The sequence below is a fragment of the Sciurus vulgaris genome (assembly GCF_902686455.1).
Source record: "Sciurus vulgaris genome assembly, chromosome: 5".
In the NCBI taxonomy this organism is placed as follows: domain Eukaryota; kingdom Metazoa; phylum Chordata; class Mammalia; order Rodentia; family Sciuridae; genus Sciurus; species Sciurus vulgaris.
The window spans coordinates 92,405,755-92,426,718 of record NC_136465.1 but is presented as its reverse complement, the minus strand read 5'-3'; the positions used below and the strand labels follow the sequence as shown (position 1 = coordinate 92,426,718).

Genomic DNA, 20,964 nt, shown 5'->3' with positions numbered 1-20,964 from the left:
ATAAGTAACATGGTCTGTTTTGTTTGTGAATGAGCCAATGACAGAGTAGCCAAAAAATAGAAAATGAGTCACAATTAAAATACTGTCCTTGCATATTTGGTGACATTAACACTTTAGTGGTGCTGCCTTGGTAAAGTTGTTAGAGCCATGTTCCCCAGAATGCATATGCATACACACATATTCATCATTTACGTGAGTGTGTTGCTACTTTATTTACTACTCAGGTCACAATAAGTACTTAGAATGAGGTTCAGTTAAAATGATAGAAAATGTAATGTTATATCATGTCAGAGTTCCTGGAAGACCAACTCTGGTATGTATATCTGCATGCAGTAAGCTTTGGGCAAGGGATCTCAGAGACACATCTAGGAGGGGCCGAGGGAAGCAGGATGGAGAGGAGGAGAAGTGGAATGTGAGATAGCTCAGGCTTCAGCTGCTCTGTGGGGAGCTCTGGAACTGGATGGGTCTGCAGGGATGTTGTGAGTGAGGCCAGGAGGCCAAGACTTTCTATGTGGGTGTTGGCTATGGGTCCCTGGGGAGGGGCAAGAACTTTGAGCCAGGATAATTCTTGTTCAATTAAAGCGACTGAACTGTGAATGTTCAGCAGACATTACTCTTGTTAGATGGGCGAATATGTGGGCAGTGTTCCCTAGCTTCTGCATTCATTCTTTGTGATCATTGCTTCATTTTATTTTATTTTTTTAGAATTAGTAGTTTTTTCTTGAAATATGGCTGGCAAACAGCTAGCAATTGGTCTAAGAGATACAGTTCTGCCTATTCCTGGGTTCACTTTCATTTGCATTATTGGTATTGAAAATCTGTAGTGTGTGTGTGTGTGTATGTATGTGCACAGAAAATCTTTTAAAACCACTTGTCTCTTTCATGAGGCTTAATTTAGCTAAAAATTAAACAACGTAATCCATAATCCACTTCCCCAACCATATGAAAACTGTCATGTGTGACAAAATATTAAAATGAAAGAGTGAGAGGGTCATTAACTCCTTCCTGTTGTGACAACTAGGGCCCTTTTAAAAAATCGATAAACAAAAAACAGAAAAAGCTTGTGGATCATCTTGAATTTCTTCTGGCTTTGGAGAAAATTTTCCTATGAAGTGAAACTAAGGAAACATTTTAATTAGAGTCAGGTCAGCTGATTTACCCTAGACATAAGATAGTGGTGATGGTGTCTCTCTGTGTATTGAAGGGGAGAAAGATTTGTTGCCCAATAAATGGATAAGAGAGAAGTGTAGTCCTGTGTTTTTCAGGTCCTTAGCTTGGCATCTAAGTCTGTGCCCTCTTTTTTTTTTGATTATATATATGTACTGTCAAGAAAAAATTACTAATACCTTACAAAAATAGAAATAAAAAAGGGATCAAGATAAAAGAAAGAATAAAGAATATCTACAAAACAAGAAATGTAACCTGAGGTGATAATATTTTATTGGGAAATGCCTATGGATGTCTTCTGTTTTTTGCACCCACCTTGAGGACTACTGAACTCAATTTCTAGAGCATATGTTGTATACTAAGAGAGGATAAAGTGTTTTGAAGACAAATTTTGACAATTTAATGGGTTTAATGTATGCAGCTATTTAAATAAGATAATACGAGCTCCAAGTATTAAAAAGTAAATTGGAGAAAATAGGGTTTTAGAATATAGTTATGATGCTTTAAAATATTTTAAAAACCACAGAGGGAGTGTATGTGTGCGTGTGTCTGTGTCTGTTTATGTGTGTGCACTAGTCAGGGTCATAATGACTCAGCCTTTCCTCCTGTTTACCAATTCCTCATAATTAACTAAAAGGTTGGGGCCACACTGACACCATTATTCCTCTGTAGATCTGGCTATAATTTATGACCCATATCCTACTTTATATCCTAGAATGCTTTGAATATTCCCTCATTGCTTACTTTTTCTCAGATCCATCAATTTATGAACCAGTTAAGTGCAGTAATTAAAAAGATATCTTTATTTGTGTCATCTCAGCAATAGGGAACCTGAAAAGACAAAATTTATATATAAATATAAATTCCTTCTATCTTTTTGGAATTTTAAATGTCTCCAAACATTTTTCTGGTAAAACTCAGCCTGGTTTATAAGGATTAACCCAGAGTCATCTTGTATCTCAACCTCAGATAACTTAGCTTGCTTATTAACATTTTTATTTTGTTAATAAGAATTCATTTCAGTTATGTTCTCATTTTTACATTTAATAGTGCCTTTTCAAAAAGTATTGGTTGCTTCAGATTTCTTGGAAGGAAGGACATAAATACACTTCAGGTTGCATTATTATTACTTTCCATTATAGAAAAAAAAATTAAAAGGCATCTGGATTTGGAACCAGCATATAAAGTCTTAATAAGGATATGGTAATCATGGTTGGGTCCCTAAGGATGTCTAATCACATAATCTTAAACATAGTTCATAAGTTAAAAGGCAGAAACCTTGTTGTGCTAGAGAGTACTATTTTAAACAAATAATAAAAGTTAAGATTCTTTATTATACTTCAAAAATGATCTTTCCATAATTAAGGAGCATGTCTCAAAAAATTATTATGCTTCAAAATCTTTGAGTGACTACATTCATTTTTGTTTCTAATCTCTTCATAAGTATTTGTATATTGATCCTAATAGTAAATTAAAATAAACAATGTTGTTGGTCTGACTCATTTTAACTGGCATTCATTCGTTCAGAAAACTTTCACTGGGAGTCTGTTCTTTGACTCGGCGTTCATATTACCATGAACTGAGTAGTGGGGGTGACAATGATGAGCAAAGAGATTTAGTCCCTTCCCTGATAGAGCATACAATCTAGTGAGAAAAACCGAGGCTAATCAGCTAAGCATGCCAATGAATTGAATGGAAATACTTTCTCTTCTCCATTGTAATTGTGACTGGAGCTTGGACTTTTAATTAAAAAAAAAATCACTAAGGCATAGAATCTTTTTTTCCTTTTCTTTTTTGGAAGTAAGGATTAAACCTAAGGCCTAGAACATGCTAGGCAAGTGCTCTACCACTGAGCCCAGAACTTTTTAAAATATATTTTGAGACATGATCTTGCTAAGCTGCTGAGGCTGGCCCAGAACTTGTGATCCTCCTGCCTTAGACTCTGAAGTCTCTGGGATTATAGGTATGCACTACTGTGCGTTGACTCAGCATAGATCTTAAAGGAGAGTAACTGCATTTAAAAATTTATTATTTTAAATATTTTATGAATGTATTAGTGTTTCATTATTTATCAGTGTTTATCACTTTGCCAATTAATTGATGTGTAGTCAAGATTTTTCAGTATGCATCTCCTAAGTATTAATCCTTCTTACTTTCTTGGGTAAACCACACTCATGTTTGGTGGTTTTTATCTTTGATTTATTAAAAATTGCAGAGCAACTTAAAGGCATTTGACAAGTGTTTTAGGCAGCATTTTCACCACTGTCACCAAAAGACCTGACCAGAAAAATTTTAGAGGAGGAAAAGTTTATGTGGGGATCATGGTTTCAGAAGTCTCAGTCCATTGATGGCCAGCTCTGTTGCTCTGGGTCTGAGGTGAGACAGAACATCATGGCAGAAGGGTATGGAGGAGGAAAGTAGATCAGGTCACCACAATCAGTAAGTGCAGAGAGACTGTGCAGACCAGGGACAAAATATAAATCCCAAAGGCAAGCCCCTAGTGACCCACCTCCTCCACCATATCTTGCTTGCCTACAGTTACCACTGAAGTGGATTCATGCACCAATTAGATTAAGGCTTCTTAACACAAGCATTTCACCTCTGAATTTTCTTCCCTTGGGGAGACATCTCATATTTAAACCATAACAACAAGGAATCTAAGTGTAGGATTGCTACTTTTTAGAAAGCTTTATTCCAATTTTATGAAGTTATTTGACACTCTGTTTTGTGGTTTTTTAAAAAATAATTTGACTTTATTCTTTCCAAAGCATTCAATTTAGTGTTACTCGATTTTGCCCTCTCATCTCATTAGTTACATAATATTTAATTAATTTACACAATTATAATACCAAATAGGAACTAGATGAACAGACTGGGGATCAAGCAGACAGTAAGTGGTGAGAATGGGAGTGTGTGGGTATGCTGGAGGTGCCTTGTGGTCATTAGGTGTCACGGCCACCAGCTTCCCTGGGTGGAGGTAGGCTGGTAAAGCACATAGAGTTGTAGTATGGATGGTACCGGATATTCTGGAGTGTTTTATAGAGGAAGAGCACAGGGATCTTTATGGAGATCCAGGGTTGCCTCCATTCTGGGAGTCCTGGAAGGCTTTCCTGAGGAACAGACCTTGGGCTGCGGTGTGAAGAGAAGTAAGGCCACCTAAGAGAAGAAGGTGTGAGTAAGTGGGAGAGGAGAATAGTGTGTATACGACTCTGAAGTGGCTGAAAGCTTGGAATAGTAAGGAACCAAGAGAAGAGTGGCTGGAGCGCAGAAAAGGACAGCTCATGCAGGATGAGGTTGAATGGGGCAGGAGTCTTCTCACATAGGGTCTTATAGGTCCTGTTAAGATTTGGGGGCTTTATCATAAGAGCAATGGCAGGTAAATAAAGGATTCTGATTTGTGACTTAAAAAGATCACTCTAGCTTTGTTTGGAAAATGAAGTCAGTTAGGTGGTGATTACAGTAGTCTATATAAGAAATGTCATTTTCCCCAAAACTATTCATTCTACCATTCGCAGCGGCGGTCTCACCCTGCTATATGATTAGATGGGTCTTTGAAACACTGGAGGGAAAGTAGAATTTAAGTTTGTCATTATTTAAATCTTTTTATCAGCCAGGAAGACCTGGCAACTATATAATATTTTCTGGTATACCATTTTCTTCTGTTGTATTTGTAGTTATATCCATGTTTCAGCACATTGTGGTCTCAAAATAATAAGAAAAAACTCATTCTTTTAAGCTTATACCATGCTATTGACTTTCCATGGAAGGACAACAAGTGTGTTTATTTTATCAGTGCAAGTCTAGAAATTAACCATGAAACATTCTTCTTGACTTCTTAACTACGTGTAACAAAGAAATGTTTTATTGCAATTTCATCAATAATTCAAATGCAACTTAAAGGAAAGTAGGGCAGCATCAGGAAAAAAGCACACTTGTTCCATAATTGAGTCTATTTAATAGTATCGAGTCCCACTGTCATAGTCATATTGATGAAACAACTTTTGTAAGTATGAAGAGTCTAATAAGAAATAGGACCTTAGAATCATGAGGTGACATCATAGACATTAATTTTTTTCTATTGTGAAATAAAAACAATGAAAGCAACCTTTTACTAGTGTGCAATAATAAAGGCACAGCTTTTGAAAGGTGCTCTCCTCAGGATTTTAGTAGTTTTCAAGGCTGTGCAGTAATAGCCCAAGCTATTTTGGAACTGTGCATACATTAGTGTTCTTGTGCAGCATGATACAATAATGTGTGAAAAAGTCTACGATCACACCTTGTTTAAATTTGCAGTTTTTGTGCATAATCCCACAGCGAGCTCTTGTCAGGTTTTGACTGAATATAGGAGAAAAAAGTTTACAGAAGCCTACAGATTGGGGTTGGATGTAAATATCTGACGATGAAAGTAAGTTTTTTTTATTGCGTATTACTTTTTTGAAAGATCAAAGGCATTATGTCAAGTTTATATTACATATGTAATATTTTGCAAATCAACCTGTGGTCAATTTCACCCAGTGAAACTTCAGAATGTACATACGTGGCCACCTAAATGAAAATGTGTATCCTTTTTATGTAATATTTGTGGAATATGACTGAAAAATTTGGAGTTTTATTTTTGAAAACATTGCACTATGATTTATGCATTCATATTAATGTTGTTTTTCAAAAATTATCACCTAGAGAAGCAAAATCCTTATTTCAATGTTGCCCTTGTTCAAAACATTTTGGAAAACTTCTTTTCTCAGAATTATATTTTGAGCGATTTACAAACCTGACTAAAAAAACATCCATCTTATTACTTTCTAATTGTATTTCATTCCAAAATTCTGTCTTTTTTTTTTTTTTAGTTCACCAGAATTATCTATAAATGTCTCTCTGAAATGATGAAAATGACTAAAATGGACTTTCAAGTTATAAAATTTGTCACCTTTGAGGATGTTTAGAAGTGTGTGTGCCTATATGTGCTTCAAGTTTGTAGTTTCAGGAGGAGGTAAAGATGCTGTCAGTAAAGACTGATCTTTAAGTGGTGAACACTAAGAAGGGAAAATACATTTGAACTTAGATAACAAGGTATGTTTGTTTAAAAACCAGTTGAATTACTCTTTAATGACACCTTATTTTAGTTTTTACAACATATACAAAGAAAAATGCAAATATCTCTTTTGGTATGCAAGGCCAAAATACCTAACATAATTAGTAGCATATTTTATTATTAAGACAATTAAAGGATTAAGCAACTACAATGCTAATCTTATGTTGGCAGATTCTTCAGATAATGGTTCTTACATGGGAACATCTCTGTATAATTTTATTTAAATACTGCCATTTACTCTCTGATCTGTAAATATGTGTATTTCATTAGTATCTTACATAATTCATACTAATTTTCATGTCATTCGAAGGAGCTAGTCAGCAGCACTTAGAATGTTCACTTCAGTTCACCTCTTCGTATAAATAATTGACCCAGTTTTCAAAACTATTAATGATTGTTTTCTTAAGCACCAGAAAAGAACCCAAATAGTTGCATGTGCTTGAAATGTAAAATAATGAGAATGAATTCCAAATATTTTCTTCATTTAAGAAATCTGGGTTCACCAATATTTATGTATTGAATGATTTATGAATCAAATGAAAATAAAGTAGGTCTAAACTAATGTATGTATACAGATATATATCACTTTCCTCACTTGTATAACTTCTTTGTGTTCTTTCTTAAACACATAGGAAATGAAAGAAATGATTGTAGAGAGACTTAGTTGAGTAGTTTTTATTTTCTGAGTATCTCTAATGGAAGGAGGGCAAAAAATTAAACTCTAATTTTACTGTGTTCCCTTTCTGTAAACTTGCATAGCTTCTGATTTCCAGCTTTAGGGAAGTAGCAATAGGGATCAAGTGCTTGTGTTTTAAGAACATCATTGGTGTAGTTCTTCAAACACTGAGAGATTTAAGTGCACACCAATGTTTGCACATGAAGATGCAAAGCACCTTTCGCACCACCTTTCAGTATATGGCTGACTTGTCCATTGGAGACCACACAGACTTCTTGTTTAAAGTGGTATGTAATTTGTGTAGAGTAATTTGTGTCATATTGACTCTTTTATTCTGGTTAACTAATTGTGTTAACATTTCTTTTTTTCCTGGATTCATAAAACTAAATGGTTTTTCTTTTTCTGAGTGCATATATCCTTGACTTTTCTAAAAAGATTTTGAAGCCCAGGATTTATGCAGGAATTGCTTTACACAAATAGCTACTTCATTCCTTTAATACCTCAGTTTGTGTTAATGAAGTTGGGTGCTGTTTTGCTTTTGCCAAATTTGTTTTACTGAGAGGGGAAGCTTTGAGGGACAAAAACAAGATGAATATGTACTAGATCTTCAGTTTTGTAGTATTTTACTTATAAATTGCCATACAGTTTTGATAACAGATGTTGCATTTGAAATTCCAAAATTCCATTGAAGGAAATACTGGTGATGTTGTTCACTTGTGGTACGATAATTGTTCATTGACAAATTTCTAAAATCTAATAGAAGAGAAAGTAGAATATCAGCAGGTTTTTTTTTTTTTTTTTTTTTTTTAATCCTACTGATAAATGTAAACTTAGAAAGAATACATTATCAATGTATGAACCAAGGTTAGAAGTTTTGGTTCTAGAGAAGTTAGGCTAGTAAGTAATGTTTATATAATTTTGATAAACATTTCCCCATGACTGAATTTTGAGTGGAAAACTTTGCTTCCTTAAAGTCTGTATGTGAAAAAAAAAAAAAAAAATAGAGACTGGTGTGTGTGTGTGTGTGTGTGTGTGTGTGTGTATTCTTATTTGCTTGTGTTTAGATCCAGCTTAATACCAAGTAATGCCAACATCTGGCGAAGAGATGTAGATCTGGGAATTTGTTGTTTGAAATCCTGGGACAAAGTGTTCTGATCTGACCAGCAAACATAGCTGTGGACTTGAACTGGAATCTTCAGGGGCAGAAACTTCTTGAGTGTCTGGAAAATTGGCTTGTTGAGTCACCATGAAGGCACTAAAACAAAACTAATTTTAAGCAGGTCAAAGTTCAGTGATTCCCTCTGGAATTCAAACTTTTTTTGAGTCTCATGTTTAAGTGAAAAGGGTCAAAGTTGATGCACTGTGACAATGTTTTGAATGCTTTCCCTTAAGAACAGCCACCCAAACTGGGATTAGCATGAGGAACTGCAAGGCTGGCACTTCAGCGTCTGGGTTAAAAATATTTTAAAGCAGTAAATGCAGTCAGTACAGAGAGATCCCTGGGAGCCTTTCTATTCAAAAATGTGTGAGCTCAGGGCAGCGACTGCAATGTAATTTAGGGCAGTGTATGCTTCATAGCTTTGAGAATATTGCTTCCCGTTAATGTTCCACCGGAGGATGGTAGGATAGTAGTAATTTTAGAAGGTGGTATTCCTGTTTGTCTTACATCGAAAACTTCAGAATAAATAAAAAGAAACCTCAATCGAACAAGAAATGTAACTGTGGAAAAGTACCAATGAATCTAAATTTGAACTGAACAGATTCAAAGCCAGCATGGGTGTAGGAATATTTTTAAGGAGGAAGCTATGGCAAAAACAACTACCCAGAGAGTGGACTGTACAGGTATGTACCATGTGGGCAAAGAACCTGTGGAAACTTCCAAGAAAATGCCTGGTTAGGAGTGAACTGCTTTAACTGTGACTAGATGAAATGCTACTGAATATTTAAATTGAATTATTTTAGAAGATGGAAACACAAGAGATTTAATTTCAGTAGCTGGCATTCAGATGATTTCTGGCTATTCTGAGTAAGCCAAGTCATTAGCTAGTCACAATTCCGCGAATGAGATCTTGGGATCTTTGGTGGCTCGCCCTCTGATGAGTGGGTCTAGGACTTCTGATGCTGAGATGTTATGTCTTAGCTTATGGGATTGTGTAGGCTTTTTCTCTATCTGAAGATCATGTTGCTGATTAGAAGGAGACCTAATCAAGATTCTTGGATATTAAAAAAGAGCCTGACCTTTTTTGAGTCGTGGCTAGGAAATGAGTGACAAACATTTATACCGCCTTCAAATTTTAGGGACTTCGCTACTAACCCTAGGCAGCCATGAAATTTGGTGATTACCCAACAGTTCACTAAACTCCCTAGGAGTTCTTGTGGTATTAGCTATTCTATTTTTCCATGTTATAAATTGCAGAATAATTTATTGCTCTTCATTATCCACCTATGATGCTCACCTTAAGGAAGCTTTAATTGTTTAGTTATTTATTCAATAAACATCATTTAATTCCAATTTGAGGAATTTTTTTACATGTTTATTGTGTCTTGAGAGAGATGAACTCAGTCGTGTCTATTTACTTTAGTGAGATAAAAAGCAGGCACATGTGATAATTTTTACCAAAACACAGAATAAAAAGGCATGCAAAAGAATGAAAGGCTCAGTTATTCATGTGTGGCATGATGACTCTCTTGCACAATTTTTAATCAGAAAGTGACCCACGTTGTACTGAAAGATGGGAAGACCTGCATGTTCTATACATTTCCATCGCTGATACAGTTTAAAAGAATGTGATCTCTGATTTAGACTTTTAAATTCAGTATGTTTATGATTTGAATTATGAATGTTGCTTATTTTAATTTAGTAACGGAGGAAGAATAAGGAAGGATTAAGTATTATAAAGGTTAGACTAGGAAAAGTGAAAATGACAATTTTTTCAAGAATTGGTACTAGGATTATAATGCAGAGATAGTTCTAGGGTACTTCTTGGATTCTCTGAATCAAAATTATAGAGCAGAAATTTACATCTTTGACCAGAGATTTTTTTAAGAACTATTTACTATCTGAACTGTATGAAAAACCAGAAACATCAGTATATTCAGTATTGCTTCTGTAGATACCTGATACGCATCGATATGTTTGATATTCTGATTGGTTATTGCAATAGAACTAGTTAGTAGTTTTATCCCAAGGGACTTTAAAAAAATGGGTTGCTCTGAACTTTTGCCCCTCTAAACCCTCCAAGTCTTGGCAGGGAGAGCTTTTGAAGGGATAGTAAAATACCTTGATCCCTCCATCTCTCTCTAGGCTCTGTCAGCTGTTAAACTTGTGCTTGCTGACTGCTGGTTCCCCACGCTGTGCTGATCCTTTTGTTTAACTGGCATTTCTTTTGGCTTCCCCACTTAAACTAGCTATCAGATTCCTATAGGTCAACTCGATAGTTTGCCTTGTAGCAAGCTCACCTGAAACATCTTTTGAGGTACGGCCTATGATTTCATGACAAATAGTCACCTCAGTGGGGAGCTACAGAGCTCACCTCTATCTTCCAAGGGTTAACAGTAACCTATAATAATAATTTGGTGACACAAAATGCTTCTTTTTATGCATTACCTATTTCCAGAGGCCTAATTTAAGTTTGTATCAAAATGGATATCACAAACAGTACAGCTTCCCACTGAGAAGCAAAGTGCTACTGAGAGACTTTCTGTTATTCTTCTGGTGGCATCTGGGAGGGGTGAAGGAACACTGGGGAGTGTGGGGGAAGCAATTGTCAGCCGCTTATAGTGTAGTTGGGACCAGCCGTGGTGGAGAAGGTTTTCAAAGGCAGAATAGCTTTATGGAATTGTTATACCAGGAACTAAACTTCGTTCTATTACACTTGATAGGAGGCAGATTTTAGAACAAGGAAAACAGCAGAAGTGGCTCCAACCGTTACCTTATTTTCCTGTCTGATTTTCATACTTCATGTTCTTGGCAGCAGTGACTGCACTTACCCAGGTGTAAATACAAACATAATAATATAGTGCTCGGGAAGTTTTCAACTTTAGGAGTCTGTTTAAAGTCTTAATTCCTCGTCATGGAATCCCTAGTTCTGGGAGTCAAGGCAATCAGAAAAGCAAACAAAGTGAACTCTGTCAGTATCTCCCATCTTTTTGAACATTTTACCCTGTTTTTAAATGGCTTAGTACCTACCCTGAACACACACTCTTTCTATTGTCCTAGTTTTTTTTTCCCAAAGCAAACAAATTGAAAACAAACTCAAATTTATCATTTTTCTTAACTATACCCAGGAGTATTGTACTTTAAATAGAAATATTGGAAGGATTGTTTTTCATAAATGTTTAGCATTACTATTTCTGCCTATGCTGGTAAGTGAGAGATGGGACAAATATGGCAATCTTATTTGGACAAGGGGTCTTCCAGTGAATCCTTAATTCACAGCATATAGGCTAAGTTAGTATTACCACGAAGGTGGGGAGCTCCTTTGAGCCCAAATATGACCTGTGTTTTAGAATCCAGGGCTGGAGATATTTAAGAATTTTCAGACTTTGGGCTTTATCTATGGCAGCTTTCAGTGTGGGCCTTGACCATGCCTGTATCTAGCTTTGGTACCTGCTAAAGGAATGGGAAAGTTCTGTGGAGTCCTGCAAATTGACAAGAACTCTAGCCCAGAACTTTAACTCCAGCTCCCACTTCCACATTTTGCATGTTCTGAGTGCAGGGTTTGTCTTGGCCTGTTACATCCCCTGAGTGGCCAGCCCTCGCCTCTTCTCTGTACTCTGGGGATGTGTTCTCAGAATGCCTGTTTCCCAGCCGCCCCTGGGAGCACCAGGAAGAAGCAGCTGTCTTGGCTTTCCCACTCCCACTCCAAGGGGAGGCTTGGGTGCACGAGCTTCTGTCGCATCCTTACTATGTGCGTCTCAAGCACAGCTTGCTCAACTCTGCATTTCTGAATTAGAGAACATGTTAAACATGTGTGTATAGGTGCTCATCTTGGGGTACACCCACACAGGGTAAATGATACTTGCTTCTCTTTTTGTGGACTTATAAAGTCTTTATTTAATGCTTTGGAAAAAATTTTAAATGTGTTATAAGAAACATGTTTTTGGCATTCTTTCTGAATCTGAAAAGTTGTGTAAAAAATGACATTTTAAGAAGTTTCTACTTTAAAGGGTGCTTTCAGATATCTTTTATCTGTTTCCTTATCTAATTGACTAAAATTCATTTTGTAAACGTTACTCTTTCAAAGCAGGAAGATTTTGTACCACTATGGTTTAAGTTTGGTCACTTCTCTTAGGGACTGCGTAGATCTTCTTTGTAATAGCAACTCCCTGAAGAAAACCAGAGAAAAGAAATCAAATCCAATCCTCAACTGCAGCTTTTGTACCATTTGAATTACAATGGATAATTTTCAGACTATAAGTGGGGTGATGATGTAAGATGGACTTTTAGCTCTCTTTGCAAAGTTTCGTCCAATTTTGTTGCTTATTTCAAAAGCTTTACCTATAATGAAAGTATATTCACATACTTTAATGTTCTTTGTTTATTTGGTATTGTTTTTTACAATGATTGGTGGGTAGAAATGTGCCAGGGCCAGGCTTTGGGATCTGAGCCTCCTTTGGACCCCATAGGATGTCAATAGACTCATTAGGATTTAGCCAAGTTTTATGCATTATTCATAATATACATTCACAGCATGTACACTAACGACTGTCTCCTGTGTCTGCTTAGTCAGAACCATTTGCATGTTGTATTATGGAACCATAACAGAATGCATTTAGCCACATTTTCTGTATTATCCTTAATACATATTGTCATCATATTCTGTTATGGGGTATGTGGTGAATGTGTTTAAACAATAGCATGCACTTGTGCATTATGATTCCATAAAAACAAATGTATAATAAAAGTCTTGATGGAAGTAATTATTGCATATGTGCAATAACAGTTTTTTAAAAAGCCTTCATATTATTTCTAGTTTGCTTTTATTGTTTGATTATCTAGTTATTTGTTTTATGTTGTTTTATGCCTGCTGGACTGATGTCCTGAAAATTTTAATTTTGAAAACAACATACTACCTTCTTTATCCCTCTCATGTCTTACCTCATTAGTTTCCCTAAATGGGTGTTTAAAAATATAATATTTAAAAGAGACTCGATGATTAGGAAAAGCATGTTTCCTAACTACCAATTAAAGATCTTCAGGGTATTTGTTATAAAGAGCCTGTGTTCCATGTATCAGCAGAGAACTTTGTTGTGTATGTGAGAAATTAACTTCAAATTATTAACATCAGATTATCTTCTATATCCAGGATAGAGGAGTTCTGAGTTCTAATGTCAACAATGACTCTAACTCATTTAGAAAATTGGTACTTTTATCTTTTTATCTGGGACATCTTGTTCACCAAGTGGAAATGGCCACGATTTAATTTCAATAGGGTATCAGACTCATTATGTCTCTAGAAAAAAAACCTCTTAATTTGGAATGGAAAGAAAGAAACTTAGAAATGAATTTATGTGTCAGAGGTGTGAAGAAAACAAAGAATTTATTTAAAACTTTAAATGATAATTAGTTGCAAAGTTAGAAATTCAATGGAGACAGACTTCTAAATTAAATTAAATTTTCTATGGTGGAAGTAAGTAGTAGTTATAGAATACAGTTGAAGGTTTCATTGAAATTGTAAGTCTTCTCTTTTGAGAGGGTATTGGTGGTTTTTCAGCAGTTGAAGTCATTTGGTTTCTGGTTAGCTACTACTAGACTCATTTTATAATGTTCATTTTGAAAATCCTATGATTTATCTGTGATCCTCAAAATCTAGTACTTTTACACATGACCACCTCTTATTTCATTAGGAAATAATTTAGGAACAGGTTCTTGGAGTTAGAAGCATGTGTAAAATGGTAGTCTCAGTTTGAAGGGCCATTAGTCTTTTTATAGATAATGGCACTTTCATCAGTAATCTATTTTTCTTGAATCGGTCTTATGAAATTTATTTTGCTAGGCATTATTGGTGAATAATGATATTCAGATAAACGATCATGAGAATTTCAAGTGTACCCACTTGATAATGTAAACCACTCTGTTAATGTCTCCTCTTTCCAGTGCTTTTGACGTTGCACTTCCTGATGAAATGGCTCTTGCAGTGGTATGCATGTTCTCTGGAAATGTAGAGGAACGTCAACTTAATGTAAAGTCCAACTAATATCTTTTCAGCCTATCTCAGTGCATTTTTCTCTATTTCTCCATTGACCTTCACACAGTTCTTTGGGTCACATCTGCATGTTGAGAAGGCAATAGAGACTCAAATCTTCTGTCCTAGATATAGTTCTAGATATGATGATGAAATTCCAAGTACTTAGACCTCAAGGTAGCATGAAGAAGTATGTGAAACCAGATACCTACAAAAACCTGGATATTTTGATAGTCTGAAGTCGTTTGGGTTTGGTACACTTTCTTAAATAGATTTTTTCCCCCTGCAATATAAAGAAGAAAAGAACCTCCTTTACTCCTGTTTTAATAAGCTATATTGGATATTTCCTCTCAGTAGTCTTACTTAAAAGAATTGATCACTTTATGTAACATTATTGTTAATTTCAACAGTTCCTCTGCTGAAAAAAGGCCTTATGTTAATTTTGTGACTACTGGAATTGCTCATAATAGTTGAGAACTTCTCTTCAGAGCTGCCATAGAACCGAAGGCATACTCTTTTTTTCGCCTCAGTGAGACATTTTTCTAACAAGCAAGATAGGCTTTGTGTTTGAAAATAGTCAGAGTATGTATTTGACCAGGACTGGTGAGTAAAGATGACAGGTAACCAAAAATGGAAGGCAGTGGAGGACAACTCAAATTGTGGAGTCAAATAATGGGTCCACTTTCTTGGGTCAGTCATGAATGGGAGGATTATAACGCAGAGTCTCCTGAAAGTGTCGTAAGCAGTAGTAGCAACAAGATGAGCATAGGGTTTCCTACATTCACTTCTTTAAAGGACCACACTGATTTGTCTGTGAAGCTTTAAAACATGGTTTAAAATAGGTTCAAAATATGTTACATTACTTTATAGCTATACTGTAACTATATATATTATAGCCATAATCATAATATATTTCATGTGTTTTTGTGTGCATCTGTTATAACTGACATGCAAAACTGTGTCCATTTTTAGATTGGTATGCCTGCTCCTGCTCTCTTCAAATTATGAAATATGCACAGGCACTTTTAAAGCCATTGGTTTTTCTGTAATAATTCAATATTTCTAAACATCTTACATGTAGATTAACATTTTCCTGCCTATTATTAATTAGATTTTGCTTCAGTTTTCATAATAATTACTTATTTGGGGGAGTTCCTTCATTTAAGTTTATTTTTTGGCTCTTCAAGACCAGTCTGGCCATTTGTACACTGGTGCAGTTGCTTGCAAATAAATTATTTCTGTGGATAAACAGTAAGAAATATATACAATCATGTATATACAGAGTTTCTTGTCTAGCTTACATCATAATGAATTTACAAAACTATAATTTTGCAGATTTATTTAATAAGAAAGTATCAGCAATTCGTATGATTCCATTTTGGAGTGGATCTCAGCTGTCACCACATCCAGATCTCATTTGGGTAATGCTAAAATCCTTCAGAAAGTTCCACTACAAGAAATGGTATTAGAAGTGTTGCTATAAGTAAGAGCAGATTCAACAAAGAATGTTAGATTAAGAGAACATCATTGAATGCTGTTTAATCTAATTTCATATGTGATAATTTGAAAACTCAAATTACTTAGGAAATTACTTTTTTTTTGGGGGGGGGGTTAAGAAATGGAACAGTTTTCCTAAAGAGGTGATCAAGGGAGATATTCAAATTAATGTGAGCACTAAAAATAAGGTTTAGATTAAGTATCAATTATTTTTTCCAAATTTGATTTAAATTGGAATTTGACTTTGTACATTATTTTTACTACCTCAATAATAATATGCAGTGAGTTCCATAGATAACTTCTAAAAGATCATAAAATTCTGGTAACTTTAATGGATTTCATTAGTTTTCTTTATCTTAATATTTGTCTAAATTTCAATTACATGTTTTTGCTTAACTTTTAAGACCTCGCTCCTTACTCTGTACAATGGCATATTGCTGCAATCTCTAGTTTGGAAGGGAGTGTATCTAAGTTGGTAAACCTATCCTCCCTGTCTCTCTCCCTCCCAGCCTCCCCTGTCTTTCCTTTCTTCTTTCTTTCTGTTTTTCTTGTCTAAATCCCTAAATCTTTTCTTACTGCATATTGAATATGAGCGGAGAAGGAAGGGTAATGAAAAGTGGCTTTCTAGAGAGGTTTTAGATATTATTTTGATAAATCTTCTCCCGAGTTTTTAGTGGCTTACACAAATGTACCTGTCAGCCTCATAATTTACCCTACCCTAGTTTTTCATTCTTACCTCAGAAACAGCATTAAAGGGAGGGGACCTAAAGTCATTGAGTTTCTGGGCTTAGGTCACTGAACGTCTCTGAATCTCTCTTTCTTCAAGTAAAAATTGAATTTAACTTACAGGATTTGGGGAGAATAAAATGAGGGTTTATAGGAATGCATTTTTTATAGTGTAACATTCAAATACACGTGTTAGCTAGCCAACCTTGATTTGGGCAAATGCAGAATAATCAGAACCGCAGCTAGATTTCTAGTTATTTTTGTTCCTGAGCTTATGATCTTGTTCATATGTTGGATACCTTTTAACAAAGTTCAAACTTTGTGGCTTTTCAACTGGAGTGACACTAGCCTTGCAAGTTGTAACCCTTGGAAAAAAATGCAGATTTGCTTTTGGGTTAAGTTCACTTTATTTGTCCTACCAGTTAGGAATAAGGTTTCTAATGGAAACACCGAGTGTTGACAGTACCTCCTGTGATCTTTATCCTTGGACTCTCATAAGATTCTGCTTCTTGTTTTCTTTTTATTTTTCTTGAGTAATGTAAATATAAATTTTTAGTTCCAGCCTATAGGATGATATGTGTTTTTATTTTTGTTAAAAGGTATGTGGTATTTAAATTGAGTATTTATGTCTCATTATTTGGATAACATGTTATGAAGATCCCAGTAGCTGTGTTTAACATTTGTTTTAGGAAATATGCCACTGCAGATGAATTTATTTTAGACTGATCTCTCCGAAACACAGTGAATTAAATGGTGGTGGCTGGGGCAGGGGACTCGACTTGATACAGCAGTGTATTTTCTGAGCCTGTGGGAACTATGTGTAACTTTCTTTTCTCAGTGGTTTTTACTTTCCCATTTTCATTGTTTCTATTTTCTGTGTGATAACTGGCTTGAGACCTAGTAGTGAATTAGTAATGGGGCTTGTGCTGATAAGTTATAATTCTAAGTGAAGTGAGAGGAACAGATATTTTGGGTGTTGGTTATAGTACTTCTTTCTGCCCTGGGGCAAGTCACTTCATCTCTTCTTTATTCTCTTTCTTTCCTAGCTTATCAGGGACACGGTGATACACATTTCACAAGACTACAAGACTATTTAGAGGAGAAAATGAAATAATATATGTAAAGCTCAAATTTTCCAAAATTCAAAAGTGGCATACCAGTGCCAGCTATCATAATTCTGAGAATTTGCCTATAAAAAGAGGCAAGGTATGATGTCCAATTTTTGGAAATGTTTTCCAGAATGTTCTTCAAGATTATGAATTGTCTGGTGGAAACAGCATTTTAGAATGGGGATGCTATTCCACAGCCTATAATCCTTCCTCCAACCTCACTGAAGAAATCGAGGTGCATGGATGCTGGGGAGACTTTTAAGGTCATATAGACGCTAGGAGAGTTGGTTATAGAACTCTTGTTTCCTGACCCCCTCTGGGTTCTGTTCTCCACTCCCTGAGCTTGGCTGGCCTCCCCTTTGGCCTCCTTTGGTGCCGAGATGTCAAGTGAGATCGATAACTGTAGCAGTTAACGTTCACTTTTCTCTCAGAAATGAAGGACTCTAGAGAGGCATTTTCCTTTTGCTTTCTTTTTCCCCTGTGGTTATTGACAAAGCTTGGGATCATGTTGAAACTTGCTGTAACCACCAGGAAACTCTTTCAACTTTTAATAGTTATCACTCTGCTCCTAATTAACAAGTAGCAAGTATGATTATGTTCCACTAAGTTGGAAAGACTTGTCAGACTTTAATATTTAGATGAGGAAAAGACCTCCAGCCATGAAAAAAAAAAAAATCCCTGTTGATATTTTCCATAAAAGGGGAAGCACAGTTCAAAACCAGCTGAGCAGACTCTGCCACTTTGTGTGAAAGAGATCTTGAGAAATGGGGAAGAGGAGAGTGTGTGTTAGTTGTGGCTTACATTAACACACACTGTCTTCCCAAATTCTTCAGCTTCCATCCCTTAAAAATGTTTCTTCAGGAGCCATGAGGTGGTCATTCTTTCTACTACCTTTTGCCCTGGAGTTAAACAAAAATAATAAGGATTATTAAACTTGCATTTAAGGAAGTGTGTGATGTGAACAGCTTTTGTGAATTAATGGTTTGGTAGTGTCAGCCATTTAAACCAGAATAATGTGCCTCTGAGAAAGAGTAACTTTTTAAAAAAATCATGTAAACTAAATTTACCATTTTTAAAATAATTGATATTTATATTTATCACATCTTGTGGTGACTCATTTACAACTTTGTTAAAAGAAAAAAAGTTTCTTTTTGAAGAAATCAGTAGGGCATTCACCTCTCCAACAGAGTAGTTAGAGCTCATACTGGTATTCCTCCTCTACCTGCCCCAGGATGGAGAGGTGGGTGGAGGGGATTGAATACAGTCTTGTGTAATGAGACGAGCTCTTTGAAGAATATCAAAAAACCGTCACCTTATTTTCTCTAGATTATATTTAGCAATAGTGAAGGAGACAAAAGTAAACCTAAACAGACCAAAAAAGAAGAAGAAGAGGAGGAGGAGGGAGGGAGGGGAAGAAGGAAGAGGAAGAAGAAGAGGAGGAGGAGGAAGAGGAGGAGGAGGGGACCCTATTAACAATGTTGTTATTTGGTAGACTTTGAAAACTGAATTGTTGTCTCAGCATCATACTTGGAGATCAGTTCTGCACACCAGGTTATAACTAGTTTTAGTATTTTTATAGAGAGGCCCAGCAAGTTCATTGAAGCAGCAAGTTTTAACTTTGCTATTCAAGAGCTAATACCCAAATGTGAATAAATTCACTATTCACTCTGATCCTCAGATCCTTTATGTATGTGCAATCTCTCCTCCTACAATCATAGTATAGAGAGACAGATATCTCAGGTAGACAGTCCTTCTTTAGGGACATTAAGTTTGCTCAACATTTAGCCTAAAGGTTGATGAATCCACAGCTACCCTGTGCACACTCTTCTAGGCACTGAACAAAATGGGCAAAAGTGAACAAAATGGGCAGCCCTTGCCTTCAAGGAGCCTAAACTCTAGTGGGCCTGAAAGCAAATAAACTGTAAAGAAATGTTAATTTCATCTGAAGAAGAAGAAATAGGCCAGTATAGTAGAGAGTGTTTTCCAGGATCTGGTTTTGTTATGGTGGTCAGGGATGGTGATGATTCTTGGGTTGAGAACAGAATTCTCAAGAAGGAACAGCACTGCTAGAGCTCAGTGATGGGAGCCAGCTCAGCATGTTCTGGATGAGGAGCCCACTTTTCTTCTCTCTTCTCATACTTGTTAGGATTCTAACACTTCATATCTTGTCCTCATTCTCAGCTCATGTTATGATCTTGCTTCCTATTTCTTCTAGAAAACTAAAGGAACAAAAAAGAACTTCTTGAAGCTTTGGCCACCATGTCTGTTCACCTCCCTATACCATCTGCTTGACCTTTGTCTTGTTTCTGTGTGTATGGTGTCTTGATCCTCATCAAAGCCAACCCCTCCCTTGTGCCCTAGATCCTGAAGTCTGTTCCTTCCATCTGCTCAGGCAAAATCTACTCCTGAGACTCTTCCTTAAATTTTCCTTTTATGCTAGATCTTTCACATCTTCCTACCATGTTATTAGTTCTTCTAAATTAAGAGGAAAGAATATTCTTTTGATGCCACTACTCTCTGACTACTACATGTTTGTCTCCATATGTTTACAGAAAAAAATCTTTGGAAAATTTGTCCAAATTTTTTCTTCTAATTTTTGCCCTCTCCTTTTCTCTTGAAGTCACCCCATGCAGACATTCACCTTCTTCATTCCAGTATAACGGCTCTTTATTAAAGCCAACCAGTGATGATCATATTGTTGTGCCAATCATCAGTTCTCTCCTTGCTTCCTTGTCCCGTCAGCAGCCTTTGAAATGGTTACTTGTGTTGACTCGTAAGGCATTCTTCACCTGGCTTCTATTTTCTTGGTATACCTTTTACCTACTGGTTGCTGCTTTTCTGTTTTTTCCTTTTAATTATTTTGTAGAGGTAGTGACACAACACAGAATCTACCCTCTCAGTGAATATTTAAGTGTATAATACAGTAATGTTGACTGTAGGTGTTGCACAACATGTTTAGAGCTTATTCATCTTGCTTGACTGATACTTGCCTGTTGATTAGCAATTCCTATTTCCCATTAGCCCTAGCCCTCAGCAACCACCATTCCACCTTTTGACTCTATGAATTTGACTATTTTAGACATCTTACATAAGTGGATTAATGCAGTATTTTTCCTTCTGGTACTGACTGATTTCACTTAGCATAATATGTGTAAGGTTCAACCATGTTATTGCATATTGAAGAATCTCCTTTAAAAATATGGAATCCTATTCCATTGTATGTACATAACACATTTTCTTTATCCATTCATTTGCTGATGGACATTTGAGTTATTTTACGTATTATGGAGAATAGTACTGTAATGATTAGGAGAATGGTAATATCTCTTCAAGACCTTGATTTCAGTGCTTTGACATTAATACCCAGAAGTGGGATTACTGGATCATATGGTTGTTTTATTTTAATTTTTTTTAGGAACCTCTGAAGTATTTCCCGTAGAGGCTGTTTACACACTCCCACCAAGAGTGTAAAAGGGTTCCAATTTCTCCACATCCTTGCCAGCACTATTT

The 20,964-nt window shown here is 35.9% G+C and overlaps 1 protein-coding gene across 7 annotated transcripts in view; it reads left to right on the top strand.

Annotated features, from left to right (window-relative positions):
* Positions 1-20,964, top strand: part of SOX5 (SRY-box transcription factor 5) — a 955,660-nt gene that overhangs the window by 15,846 nt on the left and 918,850 nt on the right. For 2 of the 7 annotated variants that reach the window (XM_079142035.1, XM_079142040.1), the window contains exon 1: positions 6,191-8,777. The exons of the other annotated variants lie outside the window; for them this stretch is intronic. The gene's annotated coding sequence lies outside the window, so the exon portion shown is untranslated. Of the gene's footprint in view, positions 1-6,190; positions 8,778-20,964 lie in introns of those variants that run through there. 7 annotated transcript variants of the gene reach the window in all.